Genomic DNA, 20,735 nt, shown 5'->3' with positions numbered 1-20,735 from the left:
CAGCTGTGACCTCCTCATCACAAAGGGCTCCTGGGAGGAGAGAGGATGCCACAGCCCTTCCCCAGCCTCCAGCCTATCGTCTCATCCTGTGTCCTTTCCCTGCTCCCTCCTTCCAAATCCTGTTGCTGAATCAGGCACACATAGACCTTTGTCCACCCTTTGTTCTTTCTGAGCATCAATATTTATCTGTGTAGGCATATATTTTACCCAACTTACTTTTATAAGAGTTCACCCTCCCCTCTGACCCACAACCCACCAGAACTTGTGGAAAAGGGATGTTATTGGAACATGAGTGAAGTAGGCCAACTTGGAAATGGTTCTTTTCAAAAATCCCAATCTTCTTTCTTACTGGTCCAGTCCCCTAGCAAATAGCAAACATGAATTAGCAGCTCCAGTCCAGTCTACTCCAGACACCACACATGAGTCAGCAAGGGCAGTTCATTCGAGAAGAAACTGTGAGGTTCACCAGTAGGGCCATTTCCAAAGAAATCGCAAGAAGCCTCTGGAATCTCATCAGAAGTTCCCTGGTGAGTCTTTGAAGAAGACGCCATAGGCTAAGCTCAGCAATAAAATGTAGGGTGAACCAATACAAGCTTGTCAGCAGCAATGATTAGGAAGGCAGAGCAAGGCGAGCCAAAGCTGGAGCTCCCACTGTCTGTGGGGTCACACTAATGTTCCTTCTAAACACCATGCATCCCTTCACACGTATACAACATCCTCACCTGTGTCTGCTTCACCCAAACATCCTTTCAGGTGTCTACTTTAGCAAAACAGGCTTTCACTGGTCAGCCTCAGCAAAACATCATTATAACTTACCCGAGTCTCCAAAGAAACAGAAGCTTATGATTTACCTTTGTCTCCTGCAAGATAATTGACTTGAGTTCATCGGGTTCTTAGTTTTTGACAAGATGTGCTTGTCTGTGGAACTCAACTTTTTACCTAGGGATTGTTTCTCTCAGGTTGTCGTTTCCTGTAGATCCATGTCTGTCTATGATCACACCTCATCTCAAGTCAGACACAAAACTTAATTTGTCTCCTATTTATTTAGCATTGTCATAATTCAGTATAATCTGAAACAATGCACCTTTTTGTCTTCAGGTATAGAATGGTAAGGAAAATGAAATTCCTTTCCTTTCTTTTTCTATTTTTTAATAAGGCATTTTTATTAGATATTTTCTACATTTACATTTCAAATGGTATCCCCCAAGCCGCCTATGCCCTACCCCCACCCTGCTCCCCAACCCACCCAGTCTTGCTTCCTGGCTCTGGCATTCCCCTGACTGGGGCATATGATCTTCGCAGTACCAAGGGCCTCTCCTCCCATTGATGGCTGACTACACCATCCTCTGCTACACATGCAACTACAGACACAGCTATGGGGAGTACTGGTTAGTTCATATTGTCGTTCCTCTTATAGGGTTGCAGACCCCTTTAGCTCCCTTGGTACTTTCTCTAGTTCCTTCATTAGGGGACCTGTGTTCAATCCAATAGATTATTGTGAGCGTCTACTTCTGTATTTACGAGGCATTGGCATAGCCTCACAAGAGAGAGTTATGTCAGGGTTCTGTCAGCAAAATTTTGCTCGCATATGCAATAGTGTCTGAGTTTGGTGGTTGTATATGGGATAGATTCCCTGGTAGGACAGTCTCTGGATGGTCTTTCCTTCCTTCTCAGCACCAAACTTTTGTCTCTGTAACTCCTTCCATGACTATTTCCTCATTCTAAGAAGGAGCAAAATACCCACACTTTGGTCTTCCTTCTTCTTGAGTTTCATGTGTTTTGCAAATTGTATCTTGGATATTCTAAGTTTCTGGGCTAATATCCACTTATCAGTGAGTGCATATCATGTGTGTTCTTTTGTGACTGGGTTACCTCACTCAGGATGATATCTTCCGGATGCATCAATTTGCCTAAGAATTTCATGATTTCATTGTTTTTAATTGCTGAGTAGTACTCCATTGTGTAAATGTACCACATTTTCTGTATCCATTCCTCTGTTGAGGGACATCTGGGTTCTTTCCGGCTGCTATGAACATAGTGGAGCATGTGTTCTTATTACCAGTTGGAACATCTTCTGGGTATAAGCCCAGGAGAGGAATTGCTGGATCTTCCTGTAGTACTATGTCTAATTTTCTGAGGAACCGCCAGACTGATGTCATGAGTGGTTGTTCCAGCTTGCAATACATTTTGCAGTTTCTTTGACTGTTGTGTCCATGTTCTCTATGGAATCTTCTGCACCTGAGATTCTTTTCTTCCATCTCTTATATTCTGTTGCTGGTGCTCGAATGTATGGTTCCTGATCTTTTTCCTAGGTTTTTTATCTCCAGAGTTATCTCCTTGGGGTTTCTTCATTGTTTCTACTTCCATTTTTAGATCTTGGATGGTTTTGTTTAATTCCATCACCTGTTTGAATGTGTTTCCCTGTAATTCCATAAGGGATTTTTGTGTTTCCTCTTTAAGGTCTTCTACCTGTTTAGCAGTGTTTTCCTGTAATTCCTTGAGGGGTTTTTGTGTTTCCTCTTTAAGGGCTTCTAACTGTTTAGCCGTGTTATCCTGTATTTCTTTAAGTGAGTTATTAATGCCCTTCTTAAAATCTTTTATCACCCTCATGAGATATGATTTTAAATCCAAATCTTGCTTTTGTTGAGGTATCCAGGACCCACTGTGGTGGGTGTACTGGGTTCTGATGATACCGAGTGGTCTTACTATCTGTTAGTAAGATTCTTTCATTTGGCTTTCACTATCTGGTAATCTCTGGTGTTAGATGTTCTAGCCGTCTCTGGCTGGAGCTTATTCCTTCTGTGTTTCTTTAGCCTCTGTCAGCACTCCTGGGATTCCAACTCTTTCCTGAGTCCCAGTGGTCAGAGCACTTCTGCATGCAACCTCTCCTCTTGCAGGGAAGTTGCCCAGAAGGCTGGAGCTCAGATCCACCTCCTGATTTCTGGGGTCAGAGCCCTCCCTGGAGGTTGACTCTGCTCTGGCAGGGAAGGTTCTCAGGGGTCTTGGTCTCAGCTCTGTCTCCTGGCTGAGGATGAAGGCTGGAAAGGAACCCTGTCCAAGAATCTCTGTTACTTCTCCTGCCCACGAGCTCTCCTGTGTAGAGTAGTCTCAGTGATCTCAAGATTCTGGGTGTGTTAGGGCCTGCCTTTGTCCTTTGACCCTGTTCCTGCTAGCACAAGACCCTATTTTTTTTAAACAGATGTTGCATTTCACTCACCAGTGATCTCAAGATCCTGGGTGTGCTAGGATGCCTGCAGTGTTGAGAGTCCCCTGGGGACTTTGGGACCCCCCACCAAGGTTGCACCCAAGATCTCCTTTCTTTTTCTTAGCCATAAGAATGTCCGTGACCAATTATGGATGAAATCATGTCTGACAATAGGGATGCTCAGTAGTGTTTTGCTTCTTTTCTTTACAAGTTCACTTTTTCAAATTAGCAAACTCTGATAGAATTTATTTAGGTCTTTTTAAAACGCCTGATTGTCTTGCCATTGGGAGTAGTACCACAGTCACCATGGATGTGCATGGATGTCCTTGGCAGGAAGCAGACTGCATCCTTTGAGTCCATGCTCAGAAATGGTACACCTGGGCCTATGGTAGTTCTATTTTTAGGAGCCTATATACTGACATAGACCATATTGCTCTAGTTCACACACCCAATAGTAGTTCCTGACATGTCCCTTCCCCACATCTTTGGTAGAATTATTCATTTGTTTTGATGTCAGTCAGTGTTGTTAGATAAAATGGAATCTCATTATTATCCTAATCTGAATTTATCTGATGGCTAAGAATATTGAAGAATTCTTTGTTGTGAATTCTCTGTTGTGCTCTGTATCTTATTATTTGTCAGATTATTTTGTTTGTTGGTGTCTATTTTCCTGAATTCTATACATATTCCTAACATGAATTTATCTGAACGCAACAAATGTTGAACAATTGGTAAATTTGTTACTCTATTCTTGTGTTTCATTTTAAAAACTGTTCATTAGTTCATTTGTTGATTGTTTTTATTTTTGGTATTTAACTAATTTTAAATTTAAGTAATTCTTATTTAAGTAATTCTTTGAATATTCTAAATGTTAAGGCTCCACACTGGGATTTCACTGTTAGCATGACCTCTCATCCTTTGCGCCTGTAATGCAAACATCTTTTATCTGCTTAATATAACCGTTTAATTTAATGTAATTTCATTTTCAACTTATTGGGCTCTTGTCTGTGCTATTGTTGTTCTTTTGTCCATTAATTTTTTAATTAACTTTACATCCTGACTATAGTCCCTCCTTCCAGTCCCACCTTCACAAATCTCTCTCCCATTACTCCCTTTCAGACACACCACCTTTGGTACCAACCAACCCCAACAATCAACTGGAAGCAGGACTAAGTGCATCCTGTCTTACTGAGGTCTACCCATGCATTCCAGCTAGGGGAAGGGAACCCAAAGGCTGGCAATAGAGTCAAAGACAGCTCCCATTCCAATTTTACAGGACTCACATGAAGCCTGAGCTGCCCAACTGTTACAAATGTGTAGAGGGAATGATGGTTTGATGTGTTTTTGGATTTGGTTTGCTATAATTATATTGAATATTTTTGCATCGATAATCATAAGCAAAATTGGTCAGAAGTTCTCTTTCTTTGTTGGGTCTTTATGTGGTTTAGGTTCTGAGTACTGTGGCTTCATGGACTGAGTTAGGCAGTGTTCCTTCTGTTTCTGTTTTGTGCAACAGTTTGAGGAGTATTAACTATTCTTTGAAGGTCTGGTAGAATTCTGCACTAAGAGCATCTGGCCCAGGACTTTTTTGGTTGGGAGATTTTAATGACTCTTTGTATTTCCTTAGGGGTTATGGATCCGTTTAGATGGTTTAACTAATCTTGATTTCACTTTGGTATGTGGTATCTGTTACACATAACAAAAATTATCCATTTCATCTAGATTTTCCAGTTTTGTTGAGTATTGGCTTTAGTAGTAAGATCTGATGATTTTTTTTATTTCCTCAGTTTCTGTTACTTTGTATCCCTATTCATTTCTGATTTTGTTAATTTGGATATTGTCTCTATATCCTTTAGTTGGTTTTCATGAGGGTTTATCTATCTTGTTGATTTTATGAAAGAACCAGCTCTTGGTGTTTTTGATTCTTTGTCTCATTTTCTTTGTTTCTAATTGGTTAATTTTAGCTCTGAGCTTGATTATTTCCTCCAATCTACTCCTCTTGAGCCTGTTTGCTTTCTTTTTTTCCAGAGCTTTCAGAGGTGCTGTTAAGTTAATAGTTCTTGTCCTTGTAATGTTTTCCCAGCAAAACACACTTGGACAACCAGATCCCTCTATGGCAAAGCTTTATTGCTTACTTATCAGGAAGACCTCGAATACAGGAAACTCAGTCCTTTTATAACCCACAAAGAGCGACGTGTCAGCTCCTGATTAGCTGCTCATCATTAGCCCAGATGACGCCACGGAACAGGCAGGGCACAAGGCATGGAAAAATACCCCAGCACATGCGCAGACTACTTGTTTACCAGTTAGAACACCGGATATCAGTGCCATCTTGTAATGGCGATTGCAAGGGCGACTCCTCACATCTCCCCTTTTTCTTTTATTTAAAAGGCAACAGGCCACCCAGTACTGAGAGTGGAGATAGAGGTCAAATCCCCAGTGTGCAAAAATAGGGGCATTACACAAAACCTTCTCCCAGGCTCATCACCCGGAGGGGTCTTGGTCTGCTCCCGTGTCGTTTTTTCCTGGGGGAAGGACACTTGGACACTCAACCTTCATACAGGATAACATGTCTCCCTAGAATAGGCTCATTTTATGCTGCAGAGCCTTTCTACTGCAGTGCTTAGCTGTGCAACTCTCTTGGGCTGCTGAAGCACACTCACTCTATCCCGTGCAATGAGACTAGCCTCGTGGGGTGCAAGAGCTGACCGGCCAGCGACCTATTGCTTAAGCATAGATAACCATATACCAGGGGAGGCACCGTGTTCTAATGCTGCAAGTGCTTGGGCTATTACCATCTTGTCCCTTTTTTTTGGGCTTTAAGTTTACAGACCATCCAGAGCAAAAGCAACGCTCCACCACATAGGATCACGGCAAACAAGCCTACCCCCACCCACTCCTTAAAGTAGGAAAATGCAGAGGAAATCCAGGTAGAGAAGCCCTTCGTCAGCAAAAGGTCGAGACGTATAGAATTCACTTGTAGAATAGCAACTCTCAACTCTCGAAGCGTTTGCTCAAATTCCATGGTCCAATTCTGTAACATATAACGAGACAAAGTTTTTGACAAATTTGCTGCTCTTGTAGAATTTTCAAACTGAACAGAAGTAACACAAAGACCAGGCATCTTGTATTCACAACCCAATTGAGCCAACTGCCAAAGAATATCCACTTGCTCTTGGACTAGGTCGATGCGCTGATTTATCAGCAACAACCCTCCTTGTATTTGTTAGTTGGCTGTGGCTTGTATATCTAAAGCCGTTGTGACCATCATAGAAAGCTCGTTAATAGTTTGTGTTGTTTGAATACTAGTAGATAGAGCAAGTGCCGAGGCCGTGACAGAGGCTGCTACCGCCGCTGTGGCCACCAATCCAACTATGATAGCAGAAATACCAAAATCTCTTTTCCCTTGAAACAAAGTCAAGCTATTAGGGGCATCTACAGGAACAGGAACAAATCTAGGCATGCGGGTGACCAAAGCAAAAGGATATTTCTTAGCATCCCAGCATAAGGCATAAAAACATTTTTCTTGTGAGCAATCTATCTCTATCTGATTCTGATTTAAGCTTTTGTTACTTACCACCCACAAAAAAGGGGGCCATACACATACCAGGGTGGCGGTAAAATTTACCTCTTTCTGTTTTTTATATCTAACATTGGAGGTGGTCCATTTAAAAGAATTTGGACTCTGCTTATCAGACCGACCGGTCTTCAAGGTACTTTTTCAATCAAAGGTCAATTCTCCTTTCTCACTAGAACCTCCTCCAATCATTGCCATGGGGGCGAGATCAGTACAGCTTCCATTAACCCCACAAAGCAACCACTGATCAAAAGGGTTAGTATTAGTTCGGAGGGGGTCCATAGTACTAAAATCATATCCAGCAAAAGTATCATTATACTCTCTACTAATATATGGGGAAAAGGAAAAATATTTCTCTACTGCCCAAGTATATTTTTCAGCTTGGCAACCTGTCCAAGGTAACATTACATCTTCCATGGACCCTTCCTTGCAAAAGGGTGCCATTCTAGGTTGTGAAGACGGCTTATTTCTAGATCTTCCACCTTTTCGGCTGGGCCACCATCCTCTTATAACTATGATATCAGCCTTTATATCGGTTGTTACGCCCCAAGAGCTCTTTCTTAACCAGGTTGCTGATTGATAATGCAATGATATACATTGGCTCTTATCTTGTAACGAGAAAATTAACATAAAGCACAGGCTTCCCTGTAGGAAAAAGGTTCTATTTTCTAGTAAAGCCTGAATCTGTTCATCTATGGGTAAATAAGCAAGTCCCAGTTCTTTATCTGTAGTGAAAAAGCGTGGAAATATTTGTGCATTATGCATAACTGGCATAGGAAGAGGGAAAGTTGACATAATTCTCCATCTTAACTCTCCAGATATACAAGGAACCAGAATGTCCAACATGAGGAGTATGATCCATCGATGTCTTGTGATCTTGTTCCTGTGACTCATTGTCCAAGAGCTGGATCCTTCGAGTGAGGTGCTCTGGAATCCAAAAGGGATTATCTTCCTCCTGTGGAAAAACACATATAGCTCCCCTGGATCTTATTAAAATAGGATCCGGGCCATATCATTTATTATCAAGGACATTCTTCCACTTGACCATTTCATTGAGCGATTGAGGCCATTGTCTGTGCCTTTCAGCTGGTGATCTCCCAGCATTATCCAATTTTAAGAAATTAAGAGTAAATATTATAAGGGATAGAGCCATCTTTTGCATCATAGCCTTTATCCCCCCTTTTTGTTTAATTAGATAGGACTTGATAGTGCAATGGGCACGTTCTACAATGCCTTGTCCTTGAGGATTATAAGGAAGGCCAGTCAGATGAGTCACATTCATCTGATGGCAAAACTGTCATGAATGTTTTTGACTAACAAGAACAGAACATTTGTTTCTAGGGTGGCTATTCAGCCCAGTCATATATACTATTTAGATTTACAAAATAAACAGCTAGGACTTATCTGTTTAGACTTTCTTGTCAGTGGCTAACTTCAGCTTAGGAATTTTTCCCTTGAATAGGAGCCAGGTAATGATGCATGTGCTCTAATATGTTGAATATAAAAAGGGTGCTCACGCATCAAAATACAATCTTGTATTTTCATCAAAATTTTAGATACTGAACTGTTAGTCAGTTTTAATATAACATGAATAGTGACTAATTACACTTTCAATTGTTTCTCTTGAAGAGAGATTGTAACTAGAATGCTTGAAAAGTCATTATAGTCACTTGTGTATAATTTATTTATTTATTAATCAGAAATTAGAGAAAATCTTTAAGTTGTCTCTGTAAATAACTATCTTTTAAAACCCAAATAAATATAAGAATCTCGACTTTGTATCTTTTCAGGAGCTATCTGTAATCTTTATTAGTTAAAGCTTTATGTAAACCTCTATAACACAAAAGCAAATCCTGGGGGTCTTTTCCAGGCAACTTAGGACAATTTCTTAACTGCCCAAAAACAATTTTCTTAAAGAAACAGTATTTTTTCTTATAAATTGCATAAGCAATTGCAAGCTCTGAGATATAATATTGACTATTAATATACAACTTAAAGTTTGATTGTTCAACATTTTTAAACACCATCTTCAGCACACAATTTAATTATCTGTGCTGAAACAGGATAAGCATTTGATTTAATTTACATATACTTTTTTCTCATATAAAGGCTATTTTTTAAACACAGTAAATGGGATGCATGCATGCATGAATTTATAACTTTTTAACTTATCTTAGGATAATGATTATCAATTTTACTTCATATGATGGTATGTAATAGGTCAAATATCAATATTCTGCAATAACCAATTGCTGTTTGGAACAAGGAATTCTTAATTCTTAATTAGCACCACAGCAGCCTTATAATAGGATGTTAAAACTTTGAGGTGAAGAAGGATGATTTTACATTAATGTTTATTTTTGCCAAAAAATAGCTGTGGACACATTTAATAAAAATAATTAGAACATGTAACTAATATTTGATTACCACCAATTACAATTGATACCAATAGATTACAGAAGTTTCTTCTACTTTCTGTTAAAGCCTTTTTGGTTCTCACCAGTTAATTGGAATCTCACTTGATAGCACCTAACAAAGGCTTAGGTTCTCCTGTGGTGAGTTTAAGGTGAGGTCTTAGCCAATTAACATATCCTGTAAGCTTTTGGAAATAAAATTTTGAAGTAAATTTGTAACAATTTTCCAGTATGACTGAAACCATAATTATTAAAAAAGATATTGCCTCTGAATCTTATGAAGCAACAACTATTTCCCAGAACTTTAAACTTCCCTTTAGAGACATTAGCTAATAAAATACTTTTCACTTAGGAAACAATATATACTGAAAGATTTAAACCTTTTGCTTCTTGTATTGAAGCTGATAATAAAAATTTTTTACATATCGTTAAGCTATGTTAGCCATACCTAGGGGCAAAAACCTTTAATGGTCACCAGTTCACTAGAAGTAAACTCATTTTTTCCCATTTTTTATTAGGTATTTAGCTCATTTACATTTCCAATGCTATAGCAAAAGTCCCCCATACCCACCCACCCCCACTCCCCTATCCACCCACTCCCCCTTTTTGGCCCTGGCGTTACCCTGTACTGGGGCATATAAAGTTTGCGTGTCCAATGGGCCTCTCTTTCCAGTGATGGCCGACTAGGCAATCTTTTGATACATATGCAGCTAGAGTCAAGAGCTCCGGGATACTGGTTAGTTCATTATGTTGTTCCGCCTATAGGGTTGCAGATCCCTTTAGCTCCTTGGGTACTTTCTCTAGCTCCTCCATTGGGAGCCCTGTGATCCATCCATTAGCTGACTGTGAGCATCCACTTCTGTGTTTGCTAGGCCCCGGCATAGTCTCACAAGAGACAGCTACATCTGGGTCCTTTCGATAAAATCTTGCTAGTGTATGCAATGGTGTCAGCGTTTGGATGCTGATTATGGGGTGGATCCCTGGATATGGCAGTTTCTACATGGATCATCCTTTCATCTCAGCTCCAAACTTTGTCTCTGTAACTCCTTCCCAGGGTGTTTTGTTCCCACTTCTAAGGAGGGGGCATAGTGTCCACACTTCAGTCTTCATTTTTCTTGAGTTTCATGTGTTTAGGAAATTGTATCTTATATCTTGGGTATCCTAGGTTTTGGGCTAATATCCACTTATCAGTGAGTACATATTGTGTGAGTTCCTTTGTGAATGTGTTACCTCACTCAGGATGATGCCCTCCAGGTCCATCCATTTGGCTAGGAATTTCATAAATTCATTCTTTTTAATAGCTGAGTAGTACTCCATTGTGTAGATGTACCACATTTTCTGTATCCATTCCTCTGTTGAGGGGCATCTGGGTTCTTTCCAGCTTCTGGCTATTATAAATAAGGCTGCTATGAACACAGTGGAGCATGTGTCCTTCTTACCAGTTGGGGCATCTTCTGGATATATGCCCAGGAGAGGTATTGCTGGATCCTCCGGTAGTACTATGTCCAATTTTCTGAGGAACCGCCAGACTGATTTCCAGAGTGGTTGTACAAGCCTGCAATCCCACCAACAATGGAGGAGTGTTCCTCTTTCTCCACATCCACGCCAGCATCTGCTGTCACCTGAATTTTTGATCTTAGCCATTGTGACTGGTGTGAGGTGGAATCTCAGGGTTGTTTTGATTTGCATTTCCCTGATGATTAAGGATGTTGAACATTTTTTCAGGTGCTTCTCTGCCATTCGGTATTCCTCAGGTGAGAATTCTTTGTTCAGTTCTGAGCCCCATTTTTTAATGGGGTTATTTGATTTTCTGAAGTCCACCTTCTTGAGTTCTTTATATATGTTGGATATTAGTCCCCTATCTGATTTAGGATAGGTAAAGATCCTTTCCCAATCTGTTGGTGGTCTTTTTGTCTTATTGACGGTGTCTTTTGCCTTGCAGAAACTTTGGAGTTTCATTAGGTCCCATTTGTCAATTCTCCATCTTACAGCACAAGCCATTGCTGTTCTGTTCAGGAATTTTTCCCCTGTGCCCATATCTTTAAGGCTTTTCCCCACTTTCTCCTCTATAAGTTTCAGTGTCTCTGGTTTTATGTGAAGTTCCTTGATCCACTTAGATTTGACCTTAGTACAAGGAGATAAGTATGGATCGATTCGCATTCTTCTACATGATAACAACCAGTTGTGCCAGCACCAATTGTTGAAAATGCTGTCTTTCTTCCACTGGATGGTTTTAGCTCCCTTGTCGAAGATCAAGTGACCATAGGTGTGTGGGTTCATTTCTGGGTCTTCAATTGTATTCCATTGGTCTACTTGTCTGTCTCTATACCAGTACCATGCAGTTTTTATCACAATTGCTCTGTAGTAAAGCTTTAGATCAGACATGGTGATTCCACCAGAGGTTCTTTTATCCTTGAGAAGACTTTTTGCAATCCTAGGTTTTTTGTTATTCCAGATGAATTTGCAAATTGCTACTTCTAATTCGTTGAAGAATTGAGTTGGAATTTTGATGGGGATTGCATTGAATCTGTAGATTGCTTTTGGCAAGATAGCCATTTTTACAATGTTGATCCTGCCAATCCATGAGCATGGGAGATCTTTCCATCTTCTGAGATCTTCTTTAATTTCTTTCTTCAGAGATTTGAAGTTTTTATCATATAGATCTTTCACTTCCTTAGTTAGAGTCACGCCAAGACATTTTATATTATTTGTGACTATTGAGAAGGGTGTTGTTTCCCTAATTTCTTTCTCAGCCTGTTTATTCTTTGTATAGAGAAAGGCCATTGACTTGTTTGAGTTTATTTTATATCCAGCTACTTCACCGAAGCTGTTTATCAGGTTTAGGAGTTCTCTTGTAGAATTTTTAGGGTCACTTATATATACTATCATATCATCTGCAAAAAGTGATATTTTGACTTCCTCTTTTCCAATTTGTATCCCCTTGATCTCCTTTTGTTGTCGAATCGCTCTGGCTAATACTTCAAGTACTATGTTGAAAAGGTAGGGAGAAAGTGGGCAGCCTTGTCTAGTCCCTGATTTTAGTGGGATTGCGTCCAGCTTCTCTCCATTTACTTTGATGTTGGCTACTGGTTTGCTGTAGATTGCTTTTATCATGTTAAGGTATGGGCCTTGAATTCCTGATCTTTCCAGAACTTTTATCATGAATGGGTGTTGGATCTTGTCAAATGCTTTTTCTGCATCTAACGAGATGATCATGTGGTTTTTGTCTTTGAGTTTGTTTATATAATGGATTACATTGATGGATTTTCATATATAAAACCATCCCTGCATCCCTGGAATAAAACCTACTTGGTCAGGATGGATGATTGCTTTAATGTGTTCTTGGATTCGGTTAGCGAGAATTTTATTGAGGATTTTTGCATCGATATTCATAAGAGAAATTGGTCTGAAGTTCTCTATCTTTGTTGGGTCTTTCTGTGGTTTAGGTATCAGAGTAATAGTGGCTTCATAAAATGAGTTGGGTAGAGTACCTTCTACTTCTATTTTGTGAAATAGTTTGTGCAGAACTGGAATTAGATCTTCTTTGAAGGTCTGATAGAACTCTGCACTAAACCCGTCTGGTCCTGGGCTTTTTTTGGCTGGGAGACTATTAATAACTGCTTCTATTTCTTTAGGTGATATGGGACTGTTTAGATGGTCAACTTGATCCTGATTCAACTTTGGTACCTGGTATCTGTCCAGAAATTTGTCCATTTCGTCCAGGCTTTCCCTTTTTGTTGAGTATAACCTTTTGTAGAAGGATCTGATGGTGTTTTGGATTTCTTCAGGATCTGTTGTTATGTCTCCCTTTTCATTTCTGATTTTGTTAATTAGGATTTTGTCCCTGTGCCCTTTAGTGAGTCTAGCTAAGGGTTTATCTATCTTGTTGATTTTCTCAAAGAACCAACTCCTCGTTTGGTTAATTCTTTGAATAGTTCTTCTTGTTTCCACTTGGTTGATTTCACCCCTGAGTTTGATTATTTCCTGCCGTCTACTCCTCTTGGGTGAATTTCCTTCTTTTTTTTCTAGAGCTTTTAGATGTGTTGTCAAGCTGCTAGTATGTGCTCTCTCCCGTTTCTTCTTGGAGGCACTCAGAGCTATGAGTTTCCCTCTTAGAAATGCTTTCATTGTGTCCCATAGGTTTGGGTACGTTGTGGCTTCATTTTCATTAAACTCTAAAAAGTCTTTAATTTCTTTCTTTATTCCTTCCTTGACCAAGGTATCATTGAGAAGAGTGTAGTTCAGTTTCCAGGTTAATGTTGGCTTTCCTTTATTTATGTTGTTATTGAAGATCAGTCTTAGGCCATGGTGGTCTGATAAGATACATGGGACAATTTCAATATTTTTGTATCTGTTGAGGCCTGTTTTGTGACCAATTATATGGTCAATTTTGGAGAAGGTCCCGTGAGGTGCTGAGAAGAAGGTATATCCTTTTGTTTTAGGATAAAATGTTCTGTAGATATCTGTCAGGTCCATTTGTTTCATAACTTCTGTTAGTTTCACTGTGTCCCTGTTTAGTTTCTGTTTCCATCATCTGTCCATTGAAGAAAGTGGTGTGTTGAAGTCTCCCACTATTATTGTGTGAGGTGCAATGTGTGCTTTGAGCTTTACTAAAGTGTCTTTAATGAATGTGGCTGCCCTTGCATTTGGAGCATAGATATTCAGAATTGAGAGTTCCTCTTGGAGGATTTTACCTTTGATGAGTATGAAGTGTCCCTCCTTGTCTTTTTTAATAACTTTGGGTTGGAAGTCGATTTTATCCGATATTAAAATGGCTACTCCAGCTTGTTTCTTCAGACCATTTGCTTGGAAAATTGTTTTCCAGCCTTTCACTCTGAGGTAGTGTATGTCTTTTTCCATGAGATGGGTTTCCTGTAAGCAGCAGAATGTTGGGTCCTGTTTGTGTAGCCAGTCTGTTAGTCTATGTCTTTTTATTGGGGAGTTGAGACCATTGATATTAAGAGATATTAAGGAAAAGTAATTGTTGCTTCCTGTTGTTTTTGTTGTTAAAGTTGGCATTCTGTTCTTGTGGCTGTCTTCTTTTAGTTTTGTTGAGGGATTATCTTTTTGTTTTTTCTAGGGCGTGGTTCCCGTCTTTGTATTGGTTTTTTTTCTGTTATTATCCTTTGAAGGGGTGGATTCGTGGAGAGATAATGGGTGAATTTAGTTTTGTCGTGGAATACTTTGGTTTCTCCATCTATGGTGATTGAGAGTTTGGCTGGGTATAGTAGCCTGGGCTGGAATTTGTGTGCTCTTAGTGTCTGAATAACATCTGTCCAGGCTCTTCTGGCTTTCATAGTCTCTGGTGAAAAATCTGGTGTAATTCTGATAGGCTTGCCTTTATATGTTACTTGACCTTTTTCTCTTACTGCTTTTAGTATTCTATCTTTATTTAGTGCATTTGTTGTTCTGATTATTATGTGTCGGGAGGAATTTCTTTTCTGGTCCATTCTATTTGGAGTTCTGTAGGCTTCTTGTATGATCATGGGCATCTCTTTCTTTATGTTTGGGAAGTTTTCTTCTATTATTTTGTTGAAGATATTAGCTGTCCCTTTAAGTTGAAAATCTTCATTCTCATCAATTCCTATTATCCGTAGGTTTGGTCTTCTCATTGTGTCCTGGATTTCTTGGATGTTTTGTGTTAGGATCCTTTTGCATTTTTCATTTTCTTTGATTGTTGTGACAATGTTCTCTATGGAATCTTCTGCACCTGAGATTCTCTCTTCCATTTCTTGTATTCTGTTGCTGATGCTCGCATCTATGGTTCCAGATTTCTTTCTTAGTGTTTCTATCTCCACTGTTGCCTCACTTTGGGTTTTCTTTATTGTGTCTACTTCCCTTTTTCGGTCTTGGATGGTTTTATTCAATTCCATTACCTGTTTGGTTGTGTTTTCCTGCAATTCTTTAAGGGATTTTTGTGTTTCCTATTTAATGTCTTCTACCTGTTTGGTTATGTTTTCCTGTAATTCTTTAAGGAATTTTTGTGTTTCCTCTTTAATGTCTTCTACTTGTTTAGCAGTGTTCTCCTGTATTTCTTTAAGTGAGTTATTTAAGTCCTTCTTGATGTCCTCTACCATCGTCATGAGATATGCTTTTAAATCCAGGTCTAGCTTTTCAGGTGTGTTAGGGTGCCCTGGACTGGGCGAAGTGGGAGTGCTGGGTTCTGATGATGGTGAGTAGTCCTGGTTTCTGTTAGTAAGATTCTTACGTTTACCTTTTGCCATCTGGTAATCTCTGGAGTTAGTTGTTATAGTTGTCTCTGTTTAGAGATTGTTCCTCTGGTGATTTTGTTACATTATATCAGCAGACCAGGGAGACTAGCTCTCTTCCCGGAGTTTCAGTGGTCAGAGCAGTCTCTGCAGGCAAGCTCTCCTCTTTCAGGGAGGTGCACAGTTATCTGGTGTTTGGACCTCCTCCTGGCCGAAGATGAAGGCCCAAAACAGGATCTTTCCCAGAAGCTGTGTTGCTTTGGCCTGCAGACTGCCTGCTGCGGAGTCCCAGAATCAAGGTGGCCCCCGCGGAACGTGAGGCAGAAGCCTCCCGGGCTGTGTGGACACCTGTGCTCTGACCAGGAAGGTGGCCGGTTGTCTGGAGCCGGAAATGGCGCCACCTCAGAGGCTCTGTGGCTCTCGCCCGTTCCAGAAGCTGCTGGCCTCGTAAACTCTTTACAAATGGAAAAAATTAAACTTTTAAATCTATAATAATTTTATATGAAGTAGGCAAGTTATTTTGAAATGCCTTTATGAGTTTTATAGCCTGATTGACCTTTTATAAACTTTTTGAATTTAAATTTTATTTAGAACAACATCTGGCTAGGTCTGTAATAGGCTCTAAGAAGTGCCACACAAGCAGAGCTGAAGCTGCTCCCCTCTGAGCTCAGACTTAACCCAAATGCAAACTTTTTTCAATCTGAATACTCTGCCAGAGTTTTGGCTCAAAGATCATCCCTATGTTGAAGTATCCTTAAAGACCTGTTTTCTTGTGTTTGTTTATGTTGTTTAGAAAGATTCTAACCTTGAGTTCCCAATTTTAAGCTAACTTTCTGTTACAAGCAAAAGGCTGCCTGCCCCTTTAAGAGCTCCGTTTGTAATAGGCTCTCCGCAATGCTTATTCAGCTGTACTTGGCTCCCAGCCACAGTGCAGCTAACTTATCAACTTGTACTTGTGCAAATTGAAACTACTTTTAAAACAAGCTTTAACCATTAATATTTTTCAACATGAAACACAGAACAATAACCATTCAAACCACAAAACAAAAACAAACATGAATTGATAGATATATGGACAATTTGTTTTGGTGCACAAAAAACAGACAATAGACAGACAGGGAATAGAACTTGGTGTCTCAAAGGGACACGGATATTTCAACCAGAGCTAAGAAAATCTCCATAGGAGTCAGAGAGAAAACAGGACGACTCCCATTTTTCTTCTGTTCCCCAGGAGAGCTCTGAAATAGCTTATTTTCATTTTTTCTCTTTTTTGCTGAAAGATCCCAAATAGGGGACAACTGCTCTTCTAAAACTCATCCTCTCTCTCTCATGTTCAGACTCTACTTCCTTATCTCCTTCTTCTGGGAATACTGCCAGAGAATGAGAGAAGGTACAGTGACCCTGAGAGTTATCTTCAGCCTTTAATGAAAGCTGCCTCTTTAGTCAAAGTCTTCGAGAGGAGGGTAAATTAACTTAATTTTAATTTTTATCCTTTGTATCTTTATAATTTATATTATCTTTTGTATCTTTATATTTTATATTATCTTTTGTTTTTCTCTTTTCTTCTTTTTTCACTCCATGGTAGCATTAGTCCTTGCTTGCGTCTGACAGAAATCTTGCCACAATGCTTTCCATTCAAGATACATTCCCATATTTGGAGCCACAGCTTTTATCACCGATGTCCTCTTGTCCCCAGGAGTCATTGCCAAGGCCGAAAGCCTTTTGACCTGTGCCACAGTGAAATTAGCACTGACTCCATAGTTACGGACCGACTCGGCAAGCTCTTTAATCTGTATATACTCTACCGGAGCGTGGACACGCCCACCCTTGGCTCCTTCAAAGACCGGAAATGCCTGTTGCATCTTCCTTTGTTTCTGTCTTGGAATGTATCTGCGCACTGTCTCTCTGTGCAGGACTGACACACTAAACAGGGCGGGGGCTCCGCATAGGGCAGAGGTGCACTATGACCTTGAAGCCGACTGCCCGGAGGCCGAGCAGCAAGCTGGCCTTCGCCAGCCGCTTTTGGCTTTTTTCTTGACCGATTAGCTCGAATTTTATCTGGCTAGTACTTTTCTCTTTAATAACGAGCTGCTTTTTCCTCCAAGTCTGTTTCCTCAGAGGGGCTAAGTTCTTCATCTGATTCTGAGCTGCTAAGAGCTAACTCCTTAAACTCATCTAGTGGCGGTTATAGGCTCCCTCCTCTAGGGACCTCCGCTGATTGATCTTTTTTCTTTTGTTTTTTCTCCTCCTTTCTTCTTATCTCTCCCCGGGTATCCTTCCCCAACATTATCTTCTCCTCAGGTTCAAGACCCGTGGAGAGGCCTGTATGCTTATTTGGTGCACCATGTTTCTCCTTTGCTCCTACTTTCTCTCCCCGCTCTACCTCTGATAGGCTTTCTTGAATTTCATCCAGAATTTTCTGCCCTGCCTTAACTACTTGTTGACATTCCTCGTTCTTTAAACACGATCTAATGAGCTTCCATAACGGCATGGTTCCTGCTTTAAGTTTGCCGTTCTCCTGCTCCCCAACTAAATCTCCCCTGAGTTTCTCCCAAGAGGGGATAGTCAAGGACCCTGAGCATGCAAAACACGGTGCTATGCAATCTACCTCTTTTACAAAGCCTTCTAGTGTCTTGGTGGAGACTTTCAAGCCACGCTGCCTCAGGACCTACTGTAAGGCGGTCACCACAGAGTGGGAGGCTCCCATGCTATCTTCTTGCCTTTGTTCTAACCTTGCCAGACCTTGTCTGAACACTAGTTAGCAATTTCTCCTGTGGAAACTGTACGCAATCTAAAGAAAAGAACAAGCCCTGTGAAAAGGAACAGAAAGGCTTCTAATGCTGGAGAAAGTTCAAGGCCATACCTTGTAGAGCTGTATTGTTCCGTAGTTCTGAATCTGCCCCGTGAAACGGGGGGTCTCCTATCAGCGCCTGGTGATGATATAGTTCCCGGGTTATCACAAATAGTGTAGGCTCTCCGTAAATTTCTTTTTATGAAGGCACTTAGTTAGTGCTCTGAATTTTCTTCTTAGCACTACTTTCATTGTATCCCATAAGTTTGGGAGTGCTGTGCCATCCTTTTCATTAAATTCTAGAAAGTCTTTAATTTCTATCATTATCTCTTCCCTGACAAAGTTATCATGGAGCAGAGAATTGGGCAGTTTCCATGAGTATTTGTGCTTTCTTTTGGTTCATAACTTCTGCTAGCTACACTGTGTCTCTGTTGAGTTTCTGTTTCAGTGACCTGTCCGTTAGTGAGAGTGTAGTGTTGAAGTCTCCCACTATTATTGTGTGAAGTTCAATATGTGTTTTGAGCTTTAGTAAAGTTTCTTTTAGAATGTGGGTGAGCACATCAGCACACACTCCCGCAAGTGATGCTGTGTACTACTAGTCTCTGTAGGGATGGTGTAACTGGACAACCATGGACCTGGTGTTAGTGAGTATCGAAGCAAAATAGCAGAGATGGGTCATAGAGAGTGAAGTGAAGACTCATCTTCTAACACAGTTAAGGAGAGTACACACATCCTTTAGAAGGAAACATCTTCCCTGAAGACAGAAAGCTTGTGGATTTTTTTTTTTAGTGGTAGACTGGAGAGTCTAATATTGAGTATGTGCAGTGAAGGAGGGCCATACCATCATGAGTTTGCTTAAGGCAGTGCAAGCAAAGCTCCAGAGATTTAAGTTATGGTGTACCTGCTGAGGTGGCTCAGCAGAGAAAGCACCCACTCTGTAACCTGGCAACCTGATTAGGCCCCAGATCCAAATGGACATAGAGCAGTGGTACCTCAAGTTGTCAAATGAAGTGGCCACAAAATATATAAACACATGCATACAAACACATACATGCATAATACATTATGGACAGAAAGTGTTGTGAGTGTGCTCAGTTTGCACTGTTAACAGTGAAACTGGAAACTATGGACAGAATTTTTTGGCTTTTTTCAGAAGATTTTGTTTTTGTTTGGAGGCAACAGTTTGCTTTGAAGCTGGATCCACGACAGTGTACACTTGGATTCTTGTTGCTACCTCTGCTGTACAGGGCAGATACTTGTACTAAATTTATAGTTAAAAACTACACTGAGTTCTGTCCACTCCAGAAGAAGGAATGAACACAGCTATGACTTGTCAGGGAGCACTGCATGAAATGAGCAGGAGCACTGGATGAGATGAGTGTAGCATGCTTGGTTATGACCCTTCTGACCTTCAGGTCTGGTCTTGGCCCTCTGATGTTATATAGGACATGGATGTGACCATGGAAAGTCCTTTTGCCATGATATCTGTTCACATTTATCTCCAACATTTCTTCAGGTGAAGAGTGCCCCTGCTTAATTATGGCCTCTTCCCTTGATGCCATGTGGTGGTGTCCATCTCTTGAACACATGGCTTCCTGAACCTTCACCATCTGTAAGAGGCCAAGGCTCTGGTTCAGACTTGTTGTGAACCACATGTGGCTTTATTTCTCTGCTTGGAACCTCCACGCTCAGAGAGGACAGATTGCACTCAGCAGATGGTTCAGGCCCTGGCACCTTGTTTTTATTTCAGGACATCATCCTTGAATTAGGCAGGAGGCTAGGTCCTGGAGTAACTGACACACTGTCCCTAAAACAGGGCATGAGAACAGGGCCTGGCCTGCTCAGGGTCCTGAAACAGGATGGGAAGATAATCCTGGAGGTTAAGTAATGGTCAGAATATAAATGAGGTGGTGGTTCATGCCACACTGAAATCAGGATGCAAAGGTTTTGGTTCTGGTGATCCATGAAACAGGGCCATAGGTAGGTGCCATGGGTCAGTGTCTAAAGTAGCAGTCTTCAGAGAGTTCCTGGACAAGGGATCACATGGAGAAAGCTGTCATGTTTTCCTCTAGCAGACTGTAAGATCTGGGGAATGATTATACCCCTATGCATATTCTTACACTGTATCTGTCACCATATACTAAATTCATGGTAAAAATGGGTCTCACTGAGAAGCTCACTCCATGATGAGGGATGCACAGGGCAGGGATGGTAGGGACAGAAGAGATGGGAACTTAACTTGCCAAGTCAGCTTGTTTCATACACACTGTATTCTATTTTGCTTGTTTGTACTCCTTAATTTCTGGATGTTTGGTGTTCTGAGATGTCCCATTTGAACTCTTGTGTTTCAGGAGCACAATAACCTACAGAGCTGCTGGTAGAATGCAGAGGGAACTGGAGCACTCTCCATGACTCTTCGGCTCTGTGTCACATGCTCAGGCACCTGCCTGCCAATTGTGAGTCTGGATATAGTTAAAAGAGAGGTTGGTACTGGGGCATATAAAGTTTGCGTGTCCAATGGGCCTCTCTTTCCAGTGAT

At 40.7% G+C, this 20,735-nt stretch overlaps 1 long non-coding RNA gene across 1 annotated transcript in view; it reads left to right on the top strand.

Annotated features, from left to right (window-relative positions):
* Positions 1-7,538: 7,538 nt before the first annotated feature.
* The window catches only part of Gm40947, a 23,342-nt gene continuing 10,145 nt past the window's right edge, over positions 7,539-20,735 (top strand). Inside the window, exons 1-2 of the long non-coding RNA XR_873393.2 lie at positions 7,539-7,704; positions 20,548-20,652. This is a non-coding gene — a long non-coding RNA (predicted gene, 40947). The remainder of the gene's footprint in view (positions 7,705-20,547; positions 20,653-20,735) is intronic.

This window comes from Mus musculus, chromosome 13 (genome assembly GCF_000001635.26).
Source record: "Mus musculus strain C57BL/6J chromosome 13, GRCm38.p6 C57BL/6J".
NCBI classification, from domain to species: domain Eukaryota; kingdom Metazoa; phylum Chordata; class Mammalia; order Rodentia; family Muridae; genus Mus; species Mus musculus.
The sequence above is the reverse complement of the archived record's forward strand: the minus strand, read 5'-3'. Positions and strand labels throughout refer to the sequence as shown.